The sequence below is a fragment of the Aquarana catesbeiana genome, linkage group LG02 (genome assembly GCF_042186555.1).
Source record: "Aquarana catesbeiana isolate 2022-GZ linkage group LG02, ASM4218655v1, whole genome shotgun sequence".
In the NCBI taxonomy this organism is placed as follows: domain Eukaryota; kingdom Metazoa; phylum Chordata; class Amphibia; order Anura; family Ranidae; genus Aquarana; species Aquarana catesbeiana.
In genome coordinates, this window is record NC_133325.1 from 804,577,461 (window position 1) to 804,602,888 (window position 25,428).

A 25,428-nucleotide genomic window follows, 5' to 3' on the forward strand; every position below is an offset into this window, starting at 1 on the left:
ATAGAATGATGATGTATATAAGGACTCATCCGCTCTGTATATATAGAATGATGATGTATATAAGGACCCATCCGCTCTGTATATATAGAATGATGATGTATATAAGGACTCATCCGCTCTGTATATATAGAATGATGATGTATATAAGGACTCATCCGCTCTGTATATATAGAATGATGATGTATATAAGGACCCATCCGCTCTGTATATATAGAATGATGATGTATATAAGGACTCATCCGCTCTGTATATATAGAATGATGTCTGTATATAAGGACTCATCCGCTCTGTATATATAGAATGATGTCTGTATATAAGGACTCATCCGCTCTGTATATATAGAATGATGATGTATATAAGGACTCATCCGCTCTGTATATATAGAATGATGATGTATATAAGGACTCATCCGCTCTGTATATATAGAATGATGATGTATATAAGGACCCATCCGCTCTGTATATATAGAATGATGATGTATATAAGGACTCATCCGCTCTGTATATATATAGAATGATGATGTATATAAGGACTCATCCGCTCTGTATATATAGAATGATGATGTATATAAGGACCCATCCGCTCTGTATATATAGAATGATGTCTGTATATAAGGACCCATCCGCTCTGTATATATAGAATGTTGATGTATATAAGGACTCATCCGCTCTGTATATATAGAATGATGTCTGTATATAAGGACTCATCCACTCTGTATATATAGAATGATGATGTATATAAGGACTCATCCGCTCTGTATATATAGAATGATGATGTATATAAGGACCCATCCGCTCTGTATATATAGAATGATGATGTATATAAGGACCCATCCGCTCTGTATATATAGAATGATGATGTATATAAGGACTCATCCGCTCTGTATATATAGAATGATGTCTGTATATAAGGACCCATCCGCTCTGTATATATAGAATGATGTCTGTATATAAGGACTCATCCGCTTTGTATATATAGAATGATGTCTGTATATAAGGACTCATCCGCTCTGTATATATAGAATGATGTCTGTATATAAGGACCCATCCGCTCTGTATATATAGAATGATATCTGTATATAAGGACTCATCTGCTCTGTATATATAGAATGATGTCTGTATATAAGGACCCATCCGCTCTGTATATAAGGACTCATCCGCTCTGTATATATAGAATGATGTCTGTATATAAGGACCCATCCGCTCTGTATATATAGAATGATGTCTGTATATAAGGACTCATCCGCTCTGTATATATAGAATGATGATGTATATAAGGACTCATCCGCTCTGTATATATAGAATGATGATGTATATAAGGACCCATCCGCTCTGTATATATAGAATGATGTCTGTATATAAGGACTCATCCGCTCTGTATATATAGAATGATGATGTATATAAGGACTCATCCGCTCTGTATATATAGAATGATGTCTGTATATAAGGACTCATCCGCTCTGTATATATAGAATGATGATGTATATAAGGACTCATCCGCTCTGTATATATAGAATGATGATGTATATAAGGACTCATCCGCTCTGTATATATAGAATGATGTCTGTATATAAGGACTCATCCGCTCTGTATATATAGAATGATGATGTATATAAGGACCCATCCGCTCTGTATATATAGAATGATGATGTATATAAGGACCCATCCGCTCTGTATATATAGAATGATGATGTATATAAGGACCCATCCGCTCTGTATATATAGAATGATGATGTATATAAGGACCCATCCGCTCTGTATATATAGAATGATGTATATAAGGACTCATCCGCTCCGTATATATAGAATGATGATGTATATAAGGACTCATCCGCTCTGTATATATAGAATGATGTCTGTATATAAGGACCCATCCGCTCTGTATATATAGAATGATGTCTGTATATAAGGACTCATCCGCTCTGTATATATAGAATGATGTCTGTATATAAGGACTCATCCGCTCTGTATATATAGAATGATGATGTATATAAGGACTCATCCGCTCTGTATATATATAGAATGATGATGTATATAAAGACTCATCCGCTCTGTATATATAGAATGATGTCTGTATATAAGGACCCATCCGCTCTGTATATATAGAATGATGATGTATATAAGGACTCATCCGCTCTGTATATATAGAATGATGTCTGTATATAAGGACCCATCCGCTCTGTATATATAGAATGATGTCTGTATATAAGGACTCATCCGCTCTGTATATAAGGACTCATCCGCTCTGTATATATAGAATGATGTCTGTATATAAGGACTCATCCGCTCTGTATATATAGAATGATGATGTATATAAGGACCCATCCGCTCTGTATATATAGAATGATGTCTGTATATAAGGACTCATCCGCTCTGTATATATAGAATGATGATGTATATAAGGACCCATCCGCTCTGTATATATAGAATGATGATGTATATAAGGACTCATCCGCTCTGTATATATAGAATGATGTCTGTATATAAGGACTCATCCGCTCTGTATATATAGAATGATGTCTGTATATAAGGACTCATCCGCTCTGTATATATAGAATGATGATGTATATAAGGACCCATCCGCTCTGTATATATAGAATGATGATGTATATAAGGACCCATCCGCTCTGTATATATAGAATGATGATGTATATAAGGACTCATCCGCTCTGTATATATAGAATGATGATGTATATAAGGACCCATCCGCTCTGTATATATAGAATGATGATGTATATAAGGACCCATCCGCTCTGTATATATAGAATGATGATGTATATAAGGACTCATCCGCTCTGTATATATAGAATGATGATGTATATAAGGACCCATCCGCTCTGTATATATAGAATGATGTCTGTATATAAGGACTCATCCGCTCTGTATATATAGAATGATGTCTGTATATAAGGACTCATCCGTTCTGTATATAAGGACTCATCCGCTCTGTATATATAGAATGATGATGTATCTTCTCTGTATCTCCGCCATCCTCTATAATAGAATTGTATAGAAGGTCTCTCTATATCTCCCTGTCTCTCCTCCATCCCCCACACTCTGTATTTCCTGCCTCTCCTCTCATATAATAGAAATAATCGGATTTCTGTCTCTCCTCCATCTCATCCGTGCTTCATCCTCCATGTCTGATCACACACTACTTCCTCTCCCAGCATTCTCTGCATTATACCCCTAAAACACTAGAGGACGATTTCTGTCATACACGGCTCCGGCCGGCGGCCATTTTGTCTGTGACCAAATGCATTGAATTTAATGGGAAAGATTTGTCAGACACTAAGGAACAAAATCGTCACTGCTGAGGCTCCGGCTGGAGGCCGCCATGATACCGAGGACAAAATCACCTCATGTAAAGTGAGAAAATGGCGGAACATTTCTATGTAAAAAATAAACATAAACAATGGGCTGTATGTGTATATATATATATATATATATATATATACACAAAGTATATGTCAGTTCTAGACGAGTATACAGCGTTTGTCACATGTCAGTTCTAGACGAGTATACAGCGTATGTCACATGTCAGTTCTAGACGAGTATACAGCATATGTCACATGTCAGTTCTAGACGAGTATACAGCGTGTGTCACATGTCAGTTCTACACGAGTATACAGCGTATGTCACATGTCAGTTCTACACGAGTATACAGCGTTTGTCACATGTCAGTTCTAGACGAGTATACAGCGTATGTCACATGTCAGTTCTAGACGAGTATGCAGCGTATGTCACATGTCAGTTCTAGACGAGTATACAGCGTATGTCACATGTCAGTTCTAGACGAGTATACAGCGTGTGTCACATGTCAGTTCTAGACGAGTATACAGCCTATGTCACATGTCAGTTCTAGACGAGTATACAGCGTATGTCACATGTCAGTTCTAGACGAGTATACAGCGTTTGTCACATGTCAGTTCTAGACGAGTATACAGCGTGTGTCACATGTCAGTTCTAGACGAGTATACAGCGTGTGTCAAATGTCAGTTCTAGACGAGTATACAGCGTATGTCACATGTCAGTTCTAGACGAGTATACAGCGTGTGTCACATATCAGTTCTAGACGAGTATACAGCGTGTGTCACATGTCAGTTCTAGACGAGTATACAGCGTGTGTCACATGTCAGTTCTAGACGAGTATACAGCGTGTGTCACATGTCAGTTCTAGACGAGTATACAGCCTATGTCACATGTCAGTTCTAGACGAGTATACAGCGTGTGTCACATGTCAGTTCTAGACGAGTATACAGCGTGTGTCACATGTCAGTTCTAGACGAGTATACAGCGTGTGTCACATGTCAGTTCTAGACGAGTATACAGCGTGTGTCACATGTCAGTTCTAGACGAGTATACAGCGTGTGTCACATGTCAGTTCTAGACGAGTATACAGCCTATGTCACATGTCAGTTCTAGACGAGTATACAGCGTGTGTCACATGTCAGTTCTAGACGAGTATACAGCGTATGTCACATGTCAGTTCTAGACGAGTATACAGCGTATGTCACATGTCAGTTCTAGACGAGTATACAGCGTGTGTCACATGTCAGTTCTAGACGAGTATACAGCGTGTGTCACATGTCAGTTCTAGACGAGTATACAGCGTGTGTCACATGTCAGTTCTAGACGAGTATACAGCGTGTGTCACATGTCAGTTCTAGACGAGTATACAGCGTGTGTCACATGTCAGTTCTAGACGAGTATACAGCGTGTGTCACATGTCAGTTCTAGACGAGTATACAGCGTGTGTCACATGTCAGTTCTAGACGAGTATACAGCCTATGTCACATGTCAGTTCTAGACGAGTATACAGCGTGTGTCACATGTCAGTTCTAGACGAGTATACAGCGTATGTCACATGTCAGTTCTACACAAGTATACAGCGTATGTCACATGTCAGTTCTAGACGAGTATACAGCGTGTGTCACATGTCAGTTCTAGACGAGTATACAGCGTATCTCACATGTCAGTTCTACACGAGTATACAGCGTATGTCACATGTCAGTTCTAGACGAGTATACAGCGTGTGTCACATGTCAGTTCTAGACGAGTATACAGCGTATGTCACATGTCAGTTCTAGACGAGTATACAGCGTATGTCACATGTCAGTTCTAGACGAGTATACAGCATATGTCACATGTCAGTTCTAGACGAGTATACAGCGTGTGTCACATGTCAGTTCTAGACGAGTATACAGCGTATGTCACATGTCAGTTCTAGACGAGTATACAGCGTGTGTCACATGTCAGTTCTAGACGAGTATACAGCGTGTGTCACATGTCAGTTCTAGACGAGTATACAGCGTATGTCACATGTCAGTTCCAGACGAGTATACAGCGTATGTCACATGTCAGTTCCAGACGAGTATACAGCGTGTGTCACATGTCAGTTCTAGACGAGTATACAGCGTATGTCACATGTCAGTTCTAGACGAGTATACAGCGTGTGTCACATGTCAGTTCTAGACGAGTATACAGCGTGTGTCACATGTCAGTTCTAGACGAGTATACAGCGTGTGTCACATGTCAGTTCCAGACGAGTATACAGCGTGTGTCACATGTCAGTTCCAGACGAGTATACAGCGTGTGTCACATGTCAGTTCCAGACGAGTATACAGCGTGTGTCACATGTCAGTTCTAGACGAGTATACAGCGTGTGTCACATGTCAGTTCTAGACGAGTATACAGCGTGTGTCACATGTCAGTTCTAGACGAGTATACAGCGTGTGTCACATGTCAGTTCTAGACGAGTATACAGCGTATGTCACATGTCATTTCTAGACGAGTATACAGCGTATGTCACATGTCAGTTCTAGACGAGTATACAGCGTATGTCACATGTCAGTTCTAGACGAGTATACAGCGTATGTCACATGTCAGTTCTAGACGAGTATACAGCGTGTGTCACATGTTAGTTCTAGACGAGTATACAGCGTGTGTCACATGTCAGTTCTAGACGAGTATACAGCGTATGTCACATGTCAGTTCTAGACAAGTATACAGCGTATGTCACATGTCAGTTCTAGACAAGTATACAGCGTATGTCACATGTCAGTTCTAGACGAGTATACAGCGTATGTCACATGTCAGTTCTAGACGAGTATACAGCGTGTGTCACATGTCAGTTCTAGATGAGTATACAGCGTATGTCACATGTCAGTTCTAGACGAGTATACAGCATATGTCACATGTCAGTTCTAGACGAGTATACAGCGTGTGTCACATGTCAGTTCTAGACGAGTATACAGCGTGTGTCACATGTCAGTTCTAGACGAGTATACAGCGTGTGTCACATGTCAGTTCTAGACGAGTATACAGCGTATGTCACATGTCAGTTCTAGACGAGTATACAGCGTATGTCACATGTCAGTTCTAGACGAGTATACAGCGTATGTCACATGTCAGTTCTAGACGAGTATACAGCCTATGTCACATGTCAGTTCTAGACGAGTATACAGCGTGTGTCACATGTCAGTTCTAGACGAGTATACAGCGTGTGTCACATGTCAGTTCTAGACGAGTATACAGCGTGTGTCACATGTCAGTTCTAGACGAGTATACAGCGTATGTCACATGTCAGTTCTAGACGAGTATACAGCCTGTGTCACATGTCAGTTCTAGACGAGTATACAGCCTATGTCACATGTCAGTTCTAGACGAGTATACAGCGTGTGTCACATGTCAGTTCTAGACGAGTATACAGCCTGTGTCACATGTCAGTTCTACACGAGTATACAGCGTATGTCACATGTCAGTTCTAGACGAGTATACAGCGTATGTCACATGTCAGTTCTAGACGAGTATACAGCGTGTGTCACATGTCAGTTCTAGACGAGTATACAGCGTATGTCACATGTCAGTTCTAGACGAGTATACAGCGTATGTCACATGTCAGTTCTAGACGAGTATACAGCGTGTGTCACATGTCAGTTCTAGACGAGTATACAGCGTATGTCACATGTCAGTTCTAGACGAGTATACAGCGTATGTCACATGTCAGTTCTAGACGAGTATACAGCGTATGTCACATGTCAGTTCTAGACAAGTATACAGCGTGTGTCACATGTCAGTTCTACACGAGTATACAGCGTATGTCACATGTCAGTTCTAGACGAGTATACAGCGTATGTCACATGTCAGTTCTAGACGAGTATACAGCGTATGTCACATGTCAGTTCTAGACGAGTATACAGCGTATGTCACATGTCAGTTCTAGACGAGTATACAGCGTATCTCACATGTCAGTTCTACACGAGTATACAGCGTATGTCACATGTCAGTTCTAGACGAGTATACAGCGTATGTCACATGTCAGTTCTAGACGAGTATACAGCGTGTGTCACATGTCAGTTCTAGACGAGTATACAGCGTGTGTCACATGTCAGTTCTAGACGAGTATACAGCGTGTGTCACATGTCAGTTCTAGACGAGTATACAGCGTGTGTCACATGTCAGTTCTAGACGAGTATACAGCGTGTGTCACATGTCAGTTCTAGACGAGTATACAGCGTGTGTCACATGTCAGTTCTAGACGAGTATACAGCCTATGTCACATGTCAGTTCTAGACGAGTATACAGCGTGTGTCACATGTCAGTTCTAGACGAGTATACAGCCTGTGTCACATGTCAGTTCTAGACGAGTATACAGCGTGTGTCACATGTCAGTTCTAGACGAGTATACAGCGTGTGTCACATGTCAGTTCTAGACGAGTATACAGCGTGTGTCACATGTCAGTTCTAGACGAGTATACAGCGTATGTCACATGTCAGTTCTAGACGAGTATACAGCCTATGTCACATGTCAGTTCTAGACGAGTATACAGCGTGTGTCACATGTCAGTTCTAGACGAGTATACAGCGTGTGTCACATGTCAGTTCTAGACGAGTATACAGCGTGTGTCACATGTCAGTTCTAGACGAGTATACAGCGTATGTCACATGTCAGTTCTACACAAGTATACAGCGTATGTCACATGTCAGTTCTAGACGAGTATACAGCGTGTGTCACATGTCAGTTCTAGACGAGTATACAGCGTATCTCACATGTCAGTTCTACACGAGTATACAGCGTATGTCACATGTCAGTTCTAGACGAGTATACAGCGTGTGTCACATGTCAGTTCTAGACGAGTATACAGCGTGTGTCACATGTCAGTTCTAGACGAGTATACAGCGTGTGTCACATGTCAGTTCTAGACGAGTATACAGCGTGTGTCACATGTCAGTTCTAGACGAGTATACAGCGTGTGTCACATGTCAGTTCTAGACGAGTATACAGCGTGTGTCACATGTCAGTTCTAGACGAGTATACAGCGTGTGTCACATGTCAGTTCTAGACGAGTATACAGCGTATGTCACATGTCAGTTCTAGACGAGTATACAGCCTGTGTCACATGTCAGTTCTAGACGAGTATACAGCGTGTGTCACATGTCAGTTCTAGACGAGTATACAGCGTGTGTCACATGTCAGTTCTAGACGAGTATACAGCGTATGTCACATGTCAGTTCTAGACGAGTATACAGCGTGTGTCACATGTCAGTTCTAGACGAGTATACAGCGTGTGTCACATGTCAGTTCTAGACGAGTATACAGCGTGTGTCACATGTCAGTTCTAGACGAGTATACAGCGTGTGTCACATGTCAGTTCTAGACGAGTATACAGCGTGTGTCACATGTCAGTTCTAGACGAGTATACAGCGTGTGTCACATGTCAGTTCTAGACGAGTATACAGCGTGTGTCACATGTCAGTTCTAGACGAGTATACAGCGTGTGTCACATGTTAGTTCTAGACGAGTATACAGCGTGTGTCACATGTTAGTTCTAGACGAGTATACAGCGTGTGTCACATGTCAGTTCTAGACGCGTATACAGCGTGTGTCACATGTCAGTTCTAGACGAGTATACAGCGTATGTCACATGTCAGTTCTAGACGAGTATACAGCGTGTGTCACATGTCAGTTCTAGACGAGTATACAGCGTGTGTCACATGTTAGTTCTAGACGAGTATACAGCGTGTGTCACATGTCAGTTCTAGACGAGTATACAGCGTATGTCACATGTCAGTTCTAGACAAGTATACAGCGTATGTCACATGTCAGTTCTAGACGAGTATACAGCGTATGTCACATGTCAGTTCTAGACGAGTATACAGCGTATGTCACATGTCAGTTCTAGACGAGTATACAGCGTATGTCACATGTCAGTTCTAGACGAGTATACAGCGTATGTCACATGTCAGTTCTAGACGAGTATACAGCATATGTCACATGTCAGTTCTAGACGAGTATACAGCGTGTGTCACATGTCAGTTCTAGACGAGTATACAGCGTGTGTCACATGTCAGTTCTAGACGAGTATACAGCGTATGTCACATGTCAGTTCTAGACGAGTATACAGCGTATGTCACATGTCAGTTCTAGACGAGTATACAGCCTATGTCACATGTCAGTTCTAGACGAGTATACAGCCTATGTCACATGTCAGTTCTAGACGAGTATACAGCGTGTGTCACATGTCAGTTCTAGACGAGTATACAGCGTGTGTCACATGTCAGTTCTAGACGAGTATACAGCGTGTGTCACATGTCAGTTCTAGACGAGTATACAGCCTATGTCACATGTCAGTTCTAGACGAGTATACAGCGTGTGTCACATGTCAGTTCTAGACGAGTATACAGCGTATGTCACATGTCAGTTCTAGACAAGTATACAGCGTATGTCACATGTCAGTTCTACACGAGTATACAGCGTATGTCACATGTCAGTTCTACACGAGTATACAGCGTATGTCACATGTCAGTTCTAGACGAGTATACAGCGTATCTCACATGTCAGTTCTACACGAGTATACAGCGTATGTCACATGTCAGTTCTAGATGAGTATACAGCGTGTGTCACATGTCAGTTCTAGACGAGTATACAGCGTGTGTCACATGTCAGTTCTAGACGAGTATACAGCGTGTGTCACATGTCAGTTCTAGACGAGTATACAGCGTGTGTCACATGTCAGTTCTAGACGAGTATACAGCGTGTGTCACATGTCAGTTCTAGACGAGTATACAGCGTGTGTCACATGTCAGTTCTAGACGAGTATACAGCCTGTGTCACATGTCAGTTCTAGACGAGTATACAGCGTGTGTCACATGTCAGTTCTAGACGAGTATACAGCGTGTGTCACATGTCAGTTCTAGACGAGTATACAGCGTGTGTCACATGTCAGTTCTACACGAGTATACAGCGTGTGTCACATGTCAGTTCTACACGAGTATACAGCGTGTGTCACATGTCAGTTCTAGACGAGTATACAGCGTGTGTCACATGTCAGTTCTAGACGAGTATACAGCGTGTGTCACATGTCAGTTCTACACGAGTATACAGCGTGTGTCACATGTCAGTTCTAGACGAGTATACAGCCTGTGTCACATGTCAGTTCTAGACGAGTATACAGCGTGTGTCACATGTCAGTTCTAGACGAGTATACAGCGTGTGTCACATGTCAGTTCTAGACGAGTATACAGCGTGTGTCACATGTCAGTTCTAGACGAGTATACAGCGTGTGTCACATGTCAGTTCTAGACGAGTATACAGCCTATGTCACATGTCAGTTCTAGACGAGTATACAGCCTATGTCACATGTCAGTTCTAGACGAGTATACAGCGTGTGTCACATGTCAGTTCTAGACGAGTATACAGCGTGTGTCACATGTCAGTTCTAGACGAGTATACAGCGTGTGTCACATGTCAGTTCTAGACGAGTATACAGCGTATGTCACATGTCAGTTCTACACAAGTATACAGCGTATGTCACATGTCAGTTCTAGACGAGTATACAGCGTGTGTCACATGTCAGTTCTAGACGAGTATACAGCGTATCTCACATGTCAGTTCTACACGAGTATACAGCGTATGTCACATGTCAGTTCTAGACGAGTATACAGCGTGTGTCACATGTCAGTTCTAGACGAGTATACAGCGTGTGTCACATGTCAGTTCTAGACGAGTATACAGCATGTGTCACATGTCAGTTCTAGACGAGTATACAGCGTATGTCACATGTCAGTTCTACACGAGTATACAGCGTGTGTCACATGTCAGTTCTAGACGAGTATACAGCGTGTGTCACATGTCAGTTCTAGACGAGTATACAGCGTGTGTCACATGTCAGTTCTAGACGAGTATACAGCGTGTGTCACATGTCAGTTCTAGATGAGTATACAGCGTGTGTCACATGTCAGTTCTAGACGAGTATACAGCCTATGTCACATGTCAGTTCTAGACGAGTATACAGCGTGTGTCACATGTCAGTTCTAGACGAGTATACAGCGTATGTCACATGTCAGTTCTAGACAAGTATACAGCGTATGTCACATGTCAGTTCTAGACGAGTATACAGCGTATGTCACATGTCAGTTCTAGACGAGTATACAGCGTATGTCACATGTCAGTTCTACACGAGTATACAGCGTATGTCACATGTCAGTTCTACACGAGTATACAGCGTATGTCACATGTCAGTTCTAGACGAGTATACAGCGTATGTCACATGTCAGTTCTAGACGAGTATACAGCATATGTCACATGTCAGTTCTAGACGAGTATACAGCGTGTGTCACATGTCAGTTCTAGACGAGTATACAGCGTGTGTCACATGTCAGTTCTAGATGAGTATACAGCGTATGTCACATGTCAGTTCTAGACGAGTATACAGCGTATGTCACATGTCAGTTCTAGACGAGTATACAGCGTATGTCACATGTCAGTTCTAGACGAGTATACAGCCTATATCACATGTCAGTTCTAGACGAGTATACAGCGTGTGTCACATGTCAGTTCTAGACGAGTATACAGCGTGTGTCACATGTCAGTTCTAGACGAGTATACAGCGTGTGTCACATGTCAGTTCTACACGAGTATACAGCGTGTGTCACATGTCAGTTCTACACGAGTATACAGCGTGTGTCACATGTCAGTTCTACACGAGTATACAGCGTGTGTCACATGTCAGTTCTACACGAGTATACAGCGTGTGTCACATGTCAGTTCTACACGAGTATACAGCGTGTGTCACATGTCAGTTCTAGACGAGTATACAGCGTATGTCACATGTCAGTTCTAGACGAGTATACAGCGTATGTCACATGTCAGTTCTAGACGAGTATACAGCGTGTGTCACATGTCAGTTCTACACGAGTATACAGCGTGTGTCACATGTCAGTTCTACACGAGTATACAGCGTGTGTCACATGTCATATACAGTGGTGGGGCAGATTTGCAGGGGGTTACAGTGGTGGGGCAGTTGAGCAGGGGGTAGAGTGGTGGGGCAGTTGAGCAGGGGGGTACAGTGGTGGGGTAGTTGAGCAGGGGTTACAGTGGTTGGGCAGTTGAGCAGGGGGTTACAGTGGTGGGGCAGTTGAGCAGGGGGGTACAGTGGTGGGGCAGTTGAGCAGGGGGGGTACAGTGGTGGGGTAGTTGAGCAGGGGTTACAGTGGTTGGGCAGTTGAGCAGGGGGGTACAGTGGTGGGGCAGTTGAGCAGGGGGGGTACAGTGGTGGGGCAGTTGAGCAGGGGGGGTACAGTGGTGGGGCAGTTGAGCAGGGGGGGTACAGTGGTGGGGTAGTTGAGCAGGGGGTACAGTGGTGGGGCAGATGAGCAGGGGGTACAGTGGTGGGGCAGTTGAGCAGGGGGTACAGTGGTGGGGCAGATGAGCAGGGGGTACAGTGGTGGGGCAGATGTGCAGGGGGTACAGTGGTGGGGCAGATGTGCAGGGGGGGTACAGTGGTGGGGCAGTTGAGCAGGGGGGGTACAGTGGTGGGGCAGTTGAGCAGGGGGGGTACAGTGGTGGGGCAGATGTGCAGGGGGTACAGTGGTGGGGCAGTTGAGCAGGGGGGGTACAGTGGTGGGGCAGATTTGCAGGGGGTACAGTGGTGGGGCAGATTTGCAGAGGGTACAGTGGTGGGGCAGATTTGCAGGTGATACAGTGATCTGAGGTGTGAAGGTGTATGAATTGGGGTTGATCTGAGGCTGAGAGTGCAGGATGTTAATTTCTCACTACTAAAGTAGTTTACAGCATTTACTTTATAAAAAAATCCTTTTGGTGATTGAGATTGTGAAGTTGACTTTTTTTGTTATAAAATCGGTACGCTCAATTTCTTTGAAAACATTTTTCGGCACACTGTGCTCAAAAGGCTGCTTACCTCCTGGCCTATCAGTTTTTATTAAAGATGGAAAATGGGCTGTGGAGCAAGACCCGCTGTCCCCAAAACTATTTTCTCATTTTCAATAATCAAAGAAGGTAAGGAAAAAAGGATGGAAAAGGTAAGAGGAGAGAAGGGGGGGGAGGTACGGCTGGGGGGGTGAAATGGCGTTGGTTCAGGATAACTATGGTGAACGGGCTCCGGAACTTATCTGTGACATTAAGTCCCAAGAAGGGCAGTACCCTCTGCGGAAACGACAAACTGGTTCCATAGTCCCCAAGTTTTCGAGTATTTTTCCTGTTGGTGTTGTGCAGTGAGTATTCGACCTTCCATCTCATTTGGAATGGAGTTTTTATAGAGTTTGGCTCAGATGGAGGAGACATGTAGCAGGAAGGATCACCAGGAACCTTGTATTCCGTAAATTTTTGCGTGGTTTATCTGTCTCCCAGAAGTGGATCAATTTAGGGCACGACCAAAATATGTGAAGTCGTGTTCCTCCATCCCCCTGGCATCTCCAACATTGGTCAGTAGTTGCAGGGTGAGGTACCACCTTGTTAACAGTTTATAGTTGGTCTCTTTAATTTTCATACAAACCGATGAAAATCTGAGGACATGTTGTATCTGAGCAGATGTAAATGTACGCCCCAGCTTACTTTCCCATTTGTTCAGGAACGGTAAGTGTGGTTGTTCAGCCGGACAGTTGAAGAGGGCGTATGTTTTGGATAGAGCCTGTGGAAGGGAACCCTCTTTGGAACAGTATGCTTCAAAGGACGTCAGGGGACGATTAAATCCCTGTGGATTAGGCAAAGTATTGAGAAAGTGTTGTAATTGTAGCGCTGTCCACAAGGAAAGTTTGAAGGGCTCATTAGCACTACTGTGGAAGGCCATTGGCCTCCCGTTAGGAAGTGGGATGCCTGGACCCTACCTGTTTGGCTTAGGGTCCGAAACATTTGGGGTTCCAGACCAGAGAGGAACCACGGTTTTTCTATGATAAGGAGCAATGGGGAATCAGGGAAGAAAGCCGGTTCTGTGTGCTGACCTGGGAGCATATGCGGAGTGTCGTACCCATTATGGGGTGTGACTTCAGCACAGGCGGTAGTTGGTCATAGCACCACAGAGCCCCTGGCAGCAGAATGTCAGTCTGGGCCTGTTCCAGTTGTGCCCACAATTTAGAGCAGCGATTCCAAAATTTATTAAGTTTAAGCTACTGCCACAAGGGCCTAACTTCTCATATAAAATAACGAACTGTTATGTATTTATCATAGATTAAATAAAACATCTCACTGATCAAACTGCAACAAGCTTTTATCCCTACTTACATTGCGATTATGACGGATTTCTGCCATGGGCATGCTACTAACTTGGATGTTGTTATTGGCAAAGAATATGAAATCTCTGAAATGATGTGAGATCTAACGTTAAAACCACTTGATCTTACCGGATCTAACGAATATCTATTAGCCTGAATGATTTTTGGCCCGAAAATTTGATAAGGGGGGGGCTAGCCCCCCCTCATTAATCACCTAATAAGTCTCTAATTATGTGAGATCTAATCTTATCCTTACGTACTACCACCTAATATCTCTAAAGTTAAAACCACTTGATCTTTCCGGATCTAATGAATATCCTATGAGCCTGAATGATTTCTGGCCAGAAAATTGCATGTGGGGGGGGGGCTAACCCGTCCTTATTTACCACCTAAAATGATGTGAGATCTAACGTTAAAACCACTTGATCTTACCGGATCTAACAAATTGCCTCCAAAATAGCTAACTGTTTGGTCAATTTTTTGATAAGGGGGGGTGATGACGGGTTAGCCCCCCCAGCAAATAACTATTAATATCGCTTCTTCTGTGTGAGATCTAACGCAAACAACGGTTGATCTAACCTGATCTAACAAAGATCTAACAAACTGCATAAGATTTTTTCAAAAATTTTGATATGGAGGGGGCTAACCCGGCAGAGGTATGTATATGGGGAGCTGAAACAAGGGCATCCCCTACTTTCCAAGGGATTCTGAGTTCCACGGGCCCTCCCGTCACAGGGGGGGTACAAGGAGTTTTTGGGGGTGTTGGGGGGTTTGATAGGAAGCGACAGTGAGCATGGTCTTGATGGGGTTTTTTTCTTGTGGGGGGGGAATAGGAAGTGGTGGTGGGTGACCCCCTCTTATGGGGACAAATAGCTGATGTTGGCTAAAAATCTAACTGGGCCACCACCAGCTATTTGTCCTCATAAGGGGGGGTCACCCACCACCACTTCCTATTCCCCCCCCACAAGAAAAAAAAAAAATAAACCCATCAAAGCCGTGCTCACTGTCACTTCCTATCACACCCCCCCCCCCCCGCTGTGGGTGTAATACATTGTTAATGACACCCCCAGATTGGTTTACAGATCGCAGTGTGTACTCGCACAGGATTGGATCGGATAGGTGGGAACAGTCATGTGATCTGATTCTAGTGTGAGGGGGAAATCAAGACCCTGCACTTATTTCTGTGAGAATCCAATGAGAGTTCAGCCATAAAATTATATGACAAACCGCATCTCAGACATGGCATGTGATTGGCTGAGGCTGGGCTGAGTGTCTCTGAGTACAGAACTTCTTATAGGGGGAAGCAGTGGTGGTCCGTGCATTGTGGGCGCCACCCCCCATCCCTGCCACTGACCCCTATCCATGCGCCCCGCCCCTTTCAGGATGATGGACACATAAATTCCTATTCCTGGTCTTTTTTTCTTTTTCTCCTTCTTTCTTTCTTTTTCTTTCCACCCTCCCTCCTTCCTCCATTCAAGTTGAAGTCAACTTTTGAAGGATTTATTCCACTGTCCTACTTTTACAATGGAAGACACATTTCCCTACATTCTACAGTCCTCTGTACACTGACCTACCAACATTTCCTATTTAAACATTACCAAATTCTCCACTATGCAAGCTATATCAATCTGACGAGCTGCAGAGCCAAGGGACTCTGCTGGGGGGCACCTGATGTGAGAAGGGACTCTGCTGGGGGGCACCTGATGTGAGAAGGGACTCTGCTGGGGGGCACCTGATGTGAGAAGGGACTCTGCTGGGGGGCACCTGATGTGAGAAGAGACTCTGCTGGGGGCACCTGATATAAGAAGGGACTCTGCTGGGGGCACCGGATGTAAGAAGGGACTCTGCTGGGGGCACCTGATGTAAGAAGGGACTCTGCTGGGGGCACCTGATGTAAGAAGGGACTCTGCTGGGGGCACCTGATGTAAGAAGGGACTCTGCTGGGGGCACCTGATGTAAGAAGGGACTCTGCTGGGGGCACCTGATGTAAGAAGGGACTCTGCTGGGGGCACCTGATGTAAGAAGGGACTCTGCTGGGGGCACCTGATGTAAGAAGGGACTCTGCTGGGGGCACCTGATGTAAGAAGGGACTCTGCTGGGGGCACCTGATGTAAGAAGGGACTCTGCTGGGGGCACCTGATGTAAGAAGGGACTCTGCTGGGGGCACCTGATGTAAGAAGGGACTCTGCTGGGGGCACCTGATGTAAGAAGGGACTCTGCTGGGGGCACCTGATGTAAGAAGGGACTCTGCTGGGGGCACCTGATGTAAGAAGGGACTCTGCTGGGGGCACCTGATGTAAGAAGGGACTCTGCTGGGGGCACCTGATGTAAGAAGGGACTCTGCTGGGGGCACCTGATGTAAGAAGGGACTCTGCTGGGGGCACCTGATGTAAGAAGGGACTCTGCTGGGGGCACCTGATGTAAGAAGGGACTCTGCTGGGGGCACCTGATGTAAGAAGGGACTCTGCTGGGGGCACCTGATGTAAGAAGGGACTCTGCTGGGGGCACCTGATGTAAGAAGGGACTCTGCTGGGGGCACCTGATGTAAGAAGGGACTCTGCTGGGGGCACCTGATGTAAGAAGGGACTCTGCTGGGGGCACCTGATGTAAGAAGGGACTCTGCTGGGGGCACCTGATGTAAGAAGGGACTCTGCTGGGGGCACCTGATGTAAGAAGGGACTCTGCTGGGGGCACCTGATGTAAGAAGGGACTCTGCTGGGGGCACCTGATGTAAGAAGGGACTCTGCTGGGGGCACCTGATGTAAGAAGGGACTCTGCTGGGGGCACCTGATGTAAGAAGGGACTCTGCTGGGGGCACCTGATGTAAGAAGGGACTCTGCTGGGGGCACCTGATGTAAGAAGGGACTCTGCTGGGGGCACCTGATGTAAGAAGGGACTCTGCTGGGGGCACCTGATGTAAGAAGGGACTCTGCTGGGGGCACCTGATGTAAGAAGGGACTCTGCTGGGGGCACCTGATGTAAGAAGGGACTCTGCTGGGGGCACCTGATGTAAGAAGGGACTCTGCTGGGGGCACCTGATGTAAGAAGGGACTCTGCTGGGGGCACCTGATGTAAGAAGGGACTCTGCTGGGGGCACCTGATGTAAGAAGGGACTCTGCTGGGGGCACCTGATGTAAGAAGGGACTCTGCTGGGGGCACCTGATGTAAGAAGGGACTCTGCTGGGGGCACCTGATGTAAGAAGGGACTCTGCTGGGGGCACCTGATGTAAGAAGGGACTCTGCTGGGGGCACCTGATGTAAGAAGGGACTCTGCTGGGGGCACCTGATGTAAGAAGGGACTCTGCTGGGGGCACCTGATGTAAGAAGGGACTCTGCTGGGGGCACCTGATGTAAGAAGGGACTCTGCTGGGGGCACCTGATGTAAGAAGGGACTCTGCTGGGGGCACCTGATGTAAGAAGGGACTCTGCTGGGGGCACCTGATGTAAGAAGGGACTCTGCTGGGGGCACCTGATGTAAGAAGGGACTCTGCTGGGGGCACCTGATGTAAGAAGGGACTCTGCTGGGGGCACCTGATGTAAGAAGGGACTCTGCTGGGGGCACCTGATGTAAGAAGGGACTCTGCTGGGGGCACCTGATGTAAGAAGGGACTCTGCTGGGGGCACCTGATGTAAGAAGGGACTCTGCTGGGGGCACCTGATGTAAGAAGGGACTCTGCTGGGGGCACCTGATGTAAGAAGGGACTCTGCTGGGGGCACCTGATGTAAGAAGAGACTCTGCTGGGGGCACCTCATGTAAGAAGAGACTCTGCTGGGGGCACCTCATGTAAGAAGAGACTCTGCTGGGGGCACCTCATGTAAGAAGAGACTCTGCTGGGGGCACCTCATGTAAGAAGGGACTCTGCTGGGGGCACCTGATGTAAGAAGGGACTCTGCTGGGGGCACCTGATGTAAGAAGGGACTCTGCTGGGGGCACCTGATGTAAGAAGGGACTCTGCTGGGGGCACCTGATGTAAGAAGAGACTCTGCTGGGGGCACCTCATGTAAGAAGAGACTCTGCTGGGGGCACCTGATGTAACAAGAGACTCTGCTGGGGGCACCTGATGTAACAAGAGACTCTGCTGGGGGCACCTGATGTAACAAGAGACTCTGCTGGGGGCACCTGATGTAACAAGAGACTCTGCTGGGGGCACCTGATGTAACAAGAGACTCTGCTGGGGGCACCTGATGTAACAAGAGACTCTGCTGGGGGCACCTGATGTAACAAGAGACTCTGCTGGGGGCACCTGATGTAACAAGAGACTCTGCTGGGGGCACCTGATGTAACAAGAGACTCTGCTGGGGGCACCTGATGTAAGAAGGGACTCTGCTGGGGGGCACCTGATGTAAGAAGGGACTCTGCTGGGGGGCACCTGATGTAAGAAGGGACTCTGCTGGGGGGCACCTGATGTAAGAAGGGACTCTGCTGGGGGGCACCTGATGTAAGAAGGGACTCTGCTGGGGGGCACCTGATGTAAGAAGGGACTCTGCTGGGGGGCACCTGATGTAAGAAGGGACTCTGCTGGGGGCACCTGAAGTAAGAAGGGACTCTGCTGGCGGCTGGGAGGAGACGCAGCGGCCTGGCTCTTCCTTCTGCAAGCTGCAGCAGGTGGAGGGGCAGCTTCCAGAAGCCCTTCCCCGGATCCAGCACCACCTCCTAAGGTAAGGACATGGATGGCCGCCTTCCTGTCTGACCCGTCCGGGCAGGGGGGTTGTGCTAGTGCCAGTGAGGGGGCCAGGGGCAGCTTCCAGGAGCCTGCACCACCTCCGATCATGGCCCACTGTCTAATCGCAACCTTCCCTTCTGTCTCCGGGGGGGGGGGGGGGGGGATGGTGGATGTGCGAGTGAGGGGGGCAGTTTTGTTTAATATTGAGCACCAGCTGCCACTGGATATGACATTTGGAAATATACTTTGAGAACTTAAAATAGCCACTTACCTGTGGGCTGAGCGTGCAGGAAATTTATGTAGGTTACCAATGCAACCTACAACATAAAAATGTTACAAAAGTCATTGTAGTGATACCAAATGCTTAAGACAATCCAAATATACACATACAGCATCTTTCTGTAATGATTTTACACAGTGCAAGGTGTCACGGTTATAAACCAGAATAAAGACTTGCGTGTTGCACAGAGCTTACAATGATGATCGTTGGATCAGGAACTTGTCTATAGACAAAGACAGAACCAGTCCATGCAGACCCGGGGGAGATAAAATCTCCTGTTTGTGTATGGCCATCAAGGTTGCTCACTTATTTCGCTGCTCTGTCAGGCAGTGGGGATGGACGGTGTTCCTGCACCTTCTGCTGGCACCTACATACCAGAGCGTCAAGCACCTTCAACCCAGAAAACGAGTTTCTAGTGTTCCTGAGCCCTGGTGCTTCCTCTGTATTCTGCACCTTGTTCTTCCATCCTGTGCCCACTACCCTGCTCCAGATTCCTGCCACCCTGCCGTCTGATTTTCTTGGTTAGGACATTACCTGTTTGTGTTCACCAACATTTGCCTGCTACCCACCTCGACCTTTGGCCTGTCTTCAACACTGTACCTGTCTGATGATTTGGTAAATTGCCCTCATTTCATATTTGACATGAACCATTTGTAGTGGGGCAAGTCTGAAGTTTACTCCCATGAGGAGTCCCATTGAGAGGCTCGCTAATGCAAGCTGAACTTTCTATGGTTCTTATGTCCTGAGGCAAGACTACACCATCAGCGAGAGACACAAGTCTGCCACCTATAGTCAGATTGTAGCTGCCCCCTTTTTTTTTTAGTTGTCCATGGAGCCCTACTACCTGTATTGGAGGTAGGTCAATTCCAGATGCTCCTCTCTCCCTCCTCCATAGGAACAGACATACATGTTCACCTTGTGTAAATGCACAGTGCTGTGAAAAAGTATTTTCCCCCTTCCTGATTTTTAATTTTTTTGCATATTTCTCACACTTGAAACAAATTTTAATCTTACACAGTGATAACACGAGTAAATCCAAGATGCAGTTTTTAAAATTATTATTTCATTTATTAAGGGAAAAAAGCTGTTCAAGCCTGCCTGGCCTTATGTGAAAAAGTAATTGCCCCCTCCCATGTTGAATCATGAATGAACTGTGATTAACCACAATTTTTTTGGAAAATGGAGTTAAAAATTCCACTTGCCACACCCAGGCCTGATTACTGCCAGACCTGTTGAATCAATAAATCACTTAAATAGAAGCTGTGTGACAAAGTGAAGCACACTATAAAAATATATAAATCTTGCGAACTACTCTAGAGCAACCTGAGACTGCAATCAGCGCCGGGTATAAAGTAACCTGAGGTTACAACCCAGCGTCAGGTGTGGTATAACAATTCCTGGGAAACGTTTTTTTCCTTTCCCGATGAGCGACAAGCATTGCTGACAGGTGTCTGGTAGGAATCATGAGGGGGAACGCCGCGCCAAATTTTAAATAAAAAAACGGCATGGGTTTCCCTCCAGGGGCATACCAGGCTCTTAGGTCTTGTATGGATCTTAAGGGGAACCCCCTACGCCAAAAAAACGGCATGGGGGTCCCCCCCAAAATCCACACACTAGACAGGGTTTTTAAAGTAATTTATTAGGCAGCTCTGGGGGTCTTCTTCCAACTTCTCCGCTCTCTCCGGCCTCTTCTCCCGGTGTTCGGTTCTTCTCCCGCTCTCCAGTTCTTCTGCCGGGCTCCTCCGCCCCGGGACTGTGACGTCATAAGGGGCGGGGTCACATAACCCGTTGACCACGCCCCATGCCTATATAAGTTGTTGTGCACCTTGCACACAGCATTACAGTGGGAGAGAGTGTCGTGTCAACATCGGAAGAAGAGAAGAGGGAACAAGACGACGGAGAAGACCGGGCCACCGCTAGCAAGAGAGCAGTAAAAGAGCAGCAGATAGCGGAGGAGCCCGGCAGAAAAACCGGAGAGCGAGAGAAGAGAGCGGAGAAGTCGGAAGAAGACCCCCGAAGTCTGATTTCACGGTGGTGGAGCAAGCACGCTTTTTTCTTCTCACAGCAAGAATTCATGTTTTTTTGGAACTTTTAAGATACTTTTATATCACTTGGGTGATTTATTTATTTTTTATACATGGACTTTTTATTATCACTTTGAACATTTTATTTTTGGATTGATTATTCATTTGACATGTGTTTTGTATATTATGTATACACTAAAGGGGAACTTCACTTAGTTCTAAATATTTGGTTTGGTGATGATGTGTATGATCACCAATCTGTTTTAGCGCGATTCAACCCCCCCTTTTTTCTCATTTAATTTCACTGTGTTTGTGTTACATAGATGATTCGCGGCTTTAATTGTTATTGTTTATGTATTTCACCGTAGCGCAGTTATTCCCCTAATTTTTCTCATCATTGAAATATACCTAAAACAAAAAATGGCACATATTGCGGCTACACTTCAATGGCACAGTATATATTCTAGTAATCGCCACCATCCAATCAGATCCCCCTGAGGAAGAAAAGTGATTAGCCCTGTGTCGTCACATGTAGGGGGAGGGGCCAGGGCGGTGGAGGAGCTTGGATACATGCTTGTTTGTACAAGCTGCGGACACATACAAGTTTGGAAAGGAATCCTATGCTTAATGCCTTTATAGTTTGGTGTACTGGAAGCACCTAAAATGTGTGAGTACCCTGATGTTATGTTTTCTAAATACATTTTTAAACTAGCGATAATGCACTATCCAGCCTCCATCTTGTTTTAAGATGGAGGAAAACTTCTCTGGATTTTGCTGTGGGATCCTGCTGAGCCAGTTTGAACTGCCTATGTGGACCAAACTCAAGTGTGTGGTCACACTGTTGGAGGTGATCGCATTCCCACGGGGGGGACGGGACATGTGTGAAGTCACCCTCTTCTGTTTAGGATTATCATCACTAGAGTCACTTTTTGGACAGTAATATGTAGAATATCCCCATTTTGCACTTTTGTCTCTGTGGATTGATGAAAAAAAAAATTTTTTTGGACACTTAATATTAAGGAATAATACTAAATTTCTTTCACTGTGAGCTTTTTTTATGTTCACAGTTACATTTTTTAGCAATATTAATTTTCGTTGTTTATGGCACTATCTATGCATTTGTAAGGTTCAGTATCACACAGCGCTGCATTTTTTTGTTTTTTGTATAAAGTGAAGCACGATAACAGATCACAAAAAGCCACACATGTCACAATCTAAAAAAAAAAAAAAAAAAAAAAAAAAAAAATCAAGAACAGATTAGAAACAAAGTAATGTACTCGTATCGGTCTAGGAAGGTTTTCAAAGCCATTTTTAAGGCTTTGGAACTCCAGTGAACCACGGGGAGAGCCATTATCCACAAATCGAAATAACTTGGAACAGTGGTGAACCTTCCCAGGAGTGGCCGGCCTACAAAAATTACTACAAGAGCATGACGAGGACTCATCCAGGAGGTCATAAAAAGAACCCAGAACGACATCTAAAGACTGCAGGCCTCACTTCCCTCAGGTAAGGTCGGTGTTCATGATTCAACAATAAGAAAGAGACTGGGCAAAAATAGCATCCATGGGAGAGTTCCAAGGCCAAAGCCACTGCTGACCAAAAAGAACACAAAGGCACATCTCACATTTACCAAAAAAAAAATCTTGATTATCCCCAAGACTTTTAGACAAATATTCTGTGGACTGATGAGACAAAAAATGTTCCTTTTTGGAAGGTGTGCGTCGTGTTTCATCTGGCATAAAACTAATACAGCATTTCATAACAAGATCATAGCAACAGTCAGACATGGTGGTGGTAGCGTGATGGTTTGGGGCTGCTTTGTAGCTTCAGGACCTGGATGACTTACCATAATTGATGGAACCATGAATTCTGAGCTCTACCAGAAAATCCTACAGGAGAATGGTTTTGGAGTGGCCTAGTCAAAGCCCGGACTTAAATCCAACTGAGATGCTGTGTCATGATCTTACACTGGCCCTTCATGCAGGAAAACCCTCCAATTCGGCTGATTTAAAACAATTCTGCAAAGAAGAGTGAGCCAAAATTGCTCCACAGCAATGTGAAAGACTCACTATGAGTTATTGAAAATGCTTGATTGCAGTTGTTGCCTCTAAGGGTGGCCCAACCAATTATTAGGTTTAGGGGGCAATTATTTTTTCACAGTCAGGCAGGTTTGGACAGCTTTTATGCCTTGATAAATGAAACCATCATTTAAAAACTGCATTTTGTACTTACTCGGGTTATCTTTGTGTAATAATAAAATTTGTTTGATGATCTGAGTCATTTAAGTGTGACAAATATGCAAAAAAAAAAAAAATCAGAAAGGAGGCAAATACTTTTTCACAGCATTGCACATCTGTAGAGTGGAAGATCGTTGGGTGAACAGATTGTCCACGATGACCATGTAGGGAGTGTTATGCCGCGTACACACGACCAGACTTTACGGCATACTTTGCCCGGTGGACTTTGACGGACTTTCTGAATGAACGGACTTGCCTACACAGGATCACACCAAAGTCCGACGGATTAGTACGTGATGACGTACGACCAGACTAAAATAAGGAAGTTGATAGCCAGTAGCCAATAGCTGCCCTAGCCTCAGTTTTTGTCCGTCGGACTAGCATACAGACGAGTGGACTTTTCGACCGGACTCGAGTCCGCCGGATAGATTTGAAACAGGTTTCAAATCTAAGTCCGTCAAACTTTTGATAAAACAAAGTCCGCTGGAGCCCACACACGATCGAATTGTCCGACGAAATCTGGTATGCCGGACCAAGTATGCCGTAAAGTCCCATCGTGTGTACGTGGCATTAGACTTTGCTCCTCAAGGTAAGAAACTCCTCCTGTGAATAAACTCCAAGTATTCCAAAATCTGTCCCACCCTTCCTACGCAACCTCTACATCAGTGGTCTCCAAACTGTGGCCCAGGGGCCCTATACTGCCCTTTGCTTGCCTTTAATTGGCCCCTGAGACACTCTTCCTTCCACTGACAGCAATGATGAGGAACTATTCTTCCACTGACACAAAAGATGGGACATTATTCTTCTCACTGCCACTATCAATGGGGCATTATTCTATAATTCTATGTTCCATTTTCTACTCCCACAGGCCACAGTCAACCCCCCCCCCCAGGGTCTAAAGGGCAGTAAACTGACCCTTTCTTTTTAAAACGATTGGAGATATCCTCCTTGTTTATGTGGTTTCATCACATTCAGTATTCCGAAAGGAAATGGATGATCAGCATTTGAAGAAGTTTAAAAAAATTCCTGTAAATCTTCAGAATCTCACCTGTAAAATCAATTTCATAGTATTCTGCGGTGTGACTTGTCCTCCTGGATGAAACACTCAGAGTCAGTTCTAGACGGAAGAGTTATGATGATTACTTTACTTCAGCCCCGGAAGATTTGGCTGCTCAATGACCAGCGCACTTTTTGCGATTCGGCGCTGCGCTGTTTTAACTGCCAATTGCGCGGTCGTGTGACGCTATACCCAAACAAAACTGACGTCCTTTTTTTCACAGAAATAGAACTTTCTTTTGGTGGTCTTGGATTATCTCTGCGGTTTTTATTTTTTGCGCTATAAACAAAAAAAGAGCGACAATTTTGAAAAAACAAACAATATTTTGTACTTTTTGCTATAATAAATATCCCACATTTTTTATTTAAAAAAAAGGATATTTTTTCTTAAGTTTAGGCGGATACGTATTCTTCTACATATTTTTGGTAATAAAAATCACAATAAGCGTACATTGATGGTTTTGCGGAAAAAGTTATAGCGTCTACAAAATAGGGGATAGATTTATGGCATTTTTATTTATTTAATTTTTTTCATAATCGATTAGTTGTTTCAGCCCTAGTGAATTGCCCTAACAGGGACACAGACAGCAATAAAAACCTGACAGGGGGTCTAATTCCTCCACCCAAAACTAGAAAAAAAAGGGTCATCATTAGTAA